This window comes from Mustelus asterias, unplaced genomic scaffold (assembly GCF_964213995.1).
Source record: "Mustelus asterias unplaced genomic scaffold, sMusAst1.hap1.1 HAP1_SCAFFOLD_3214, whole genome shotgun sequence".
NCBI lineage: Eukaryota > Metazoa > Chordata > Chondrichthyes > Carcharhiniformes > Triakidae > Mustelus > Mustelus asterias.
In genome coordinates, this window is record NW_027593159.1 from 7,501 (window position 1) to 10,000 (window position 2,500).

Here is a 2,500-nt window from a genome sequence, read left to right on the forward strand (position 1 = left end):
GGACCACACGGCCAAGTCGGCTCTGCGACGATTCGAACCCAAGGCACACGTTGAACGCGGGCGCAGGCACATTGCCCCAGAACCGCAACGGCAGAGGGTGGGCTGCGGAGTGTGGAAGGAGCCGCAGCTCCAGCGCAACACAAGCAACGACACCCAACCGCCACGGATTCCCACGACAAAAATGCAAGCACTCGCACGCGCAACAGAGGGAAGAAAAGCACGGCACGACCGAGCACCGATCCAGGCATCAAGCGTCACACGCGTCAAGCTGCCGTCCTCCACGCGACGGCACTGAACGGCCACGGCAACCCACCGGCAGGCAACCGAGCACGGACCACGCGAGGCAACGTGTCCGGAGACGTCCAGCGGACAGTCACTCCACTCTCTCACTCTCTGTGCCGGAGCACCCAACCGAGCCAACTCTTGCGGATCCTTCCCGTGGACGAGCCACACACACACATCAACAGAGAGTCAACCCCCCTGGCCCGAGCCTAATGGAAGGCACACACGGTCCCGGCAGCGAGGCAGTCACGTTCTCTCTCTCTGGCAACCCGATGACAGCCGTGCCGGCGACCCCGAGGTGGCTGGGCCAGTGCGGGAGCGGGCAGTGCCGACGAGCCCGGAGGCGGACGCCGGCACCCAAGAGGTCAAGCTCTCCGACGCGGATTACTCTGGGTCTGCACTTAGGGGGACAGAGAGGACGGCACCTCTGCGACACCCCAGCCGCGCTCTTCGGCGCACGGATGCGCGCGAAGTGCGATTGATTGTCAAGCGACCCTCAGACAGACGTAGCCCCGGGAGGAACCCGGGGCCGCAAAGTGCGTTCAAAGTGTCGATGATCAATGTGTCCTGCAATTCACATTAATTCTCGCAGCTAGCTGCGTTCTTCATCGACGCACGAGCCGAGTGATCCACCGCTAAAAGTTGTATCGGGTTTCGGATCGGTTGCCCGATCCTGGGACGCGCAAAACGCTCCCCCGCCGACGTGACGGTGGAGCCCCAGCCTGGCGCGTACCACGGCGTGAGCCCGGAGGCGCACGCACTCGAGCGACAATCAAGCGAAAAAAAGGAGGAATCAGGGCGCTCGCAGGCGTTGAGTGCCGGCGTGGGTGAGGGGCCGGGGCCCGCCACGCGCCGTCACGCCCCGCAACAGCCAGAGGCAGAGTTCTCTGGTGTCACCGTCTGGCGGTAGGCTCGAGAGTCGAGGCGAGGCCGCAGCGGACTGAGTCGGGTGCAAGCCGCGGAGGACAGGCCGACGCTACGGGCGCAAGCCGACCCCGCACGCCCCAACCTCGGCGGGCTGGGGAAGGGGGCGCGGCGGAACGCTCGCAAGCGCGGCTGCCCCCGCGGACAGGCACATTCTCTCGAACGCGGTGGACGCTCGCTCAAGTCAGCACGAGACCAGACCGGACCGACAGGCGGACAACGAATCTTTAAACCTCGCACCCACCCTCCGCACACGGGTGCCGGAGGAATGGTGAGCATGAACAGGTACCCCTCACCGGGCTTTGAAGAGAGTGACTAGAATGCGACCAAAGCTTCACCGCGGCGGGAGACAAAAAGGCCCCTGACTGCACCAGAACGTCTCCCTGCGGAGTCACACAGTGGCCGTTCACCGTGGTCCCGTCGACAAGCCGCCAGGACAAGCACCCAAGCCCGCAGCAGCTCTCTTCGTTTCAACTGCGGATGTAATGCTGCAAGGCGGTGGCAAGGTCACGTCGCAGCCCGCAAGCCGTCGCCAAGGCGAGAGGAAGACGGTCCCCACAGCGGGCACACACAGACGGACGTGGAGCACGGGGCGGCGGCCCACAGGTGCGCACACGCGCCGTGCCGAGGATCGGTGCGGACGCCGGTGACATCGCACCCGGCAGAGCGGCTAGGCAGAAGTCGCTGCGGAGGAGGAGCACCGTCGGCGGAACGGTCTGCTGGCGGGCGAGGGACCAAACGAGCAGCTAGAACGGGCGGAGTGGACCGGACTGCAGAAGCGGAGTGAGTGCGTGGCTGACGCCACCGTCTCCCTCCGAGCGTCTGCTCGCGCCGGCCAAACCGCCGAACCGCTGAACGAAAGGACCGCATCGTCCCACGCAGGCAGGCCGGCCGTGTTGCCGTGCGTGCCCCCACCTCTCGGACGGACTGCAAAGACACCCTACGAAGCCAACGGCGAAGCCCTTCCAACGGCGCAGGCGTAGCGTGTGCGGCACCCGCATGGACTTGCCGGCGTGCAACCGAGCGTGTGCGTGCTCGTCGGTGGCGGCGCCCGCGCGCCGGCCCAACCGAGTGGGACCGAGATCGACGTCGCCCGGCTTCGGCGGAACGTGCGTACGGGTGACCAGGCCCGTTCGACGGGTACGGCGAAATTGTCGGTGTGACCTCCCACCCGCGTGGGAGGCGCCAGCGTCAGTACGGGCCACGGCCCCGGGGCCAACCCCCGTGAGGCTCTCCTGCCTGGCCCAACCGGCGCAGCCTTCGAGTTCAAGGAGTGACGGGCCGCCCTCCCCGG

At 66.7% G+C, this 2,500-nt stretch overlaps 1 non-coding gene across 1 annotated transcript; it reads right to left on the minus strand.

Annotated features, from left to right (window-relative positions):
• Positions 1 to 772: 772 nt before the first annotated feature.
• Positions 773 to 926, minus strand: LOC144490372 (5.8S ribosomal RNA). Its single transcript, XR_013497231.1, has one exon. It is a non-coding gene; the product is annotated as a 5.8S ribosomal RNA (ribosomal RNA).
• Positions 927 to 2,500: the final 1,574 nt, after the last annotated feature.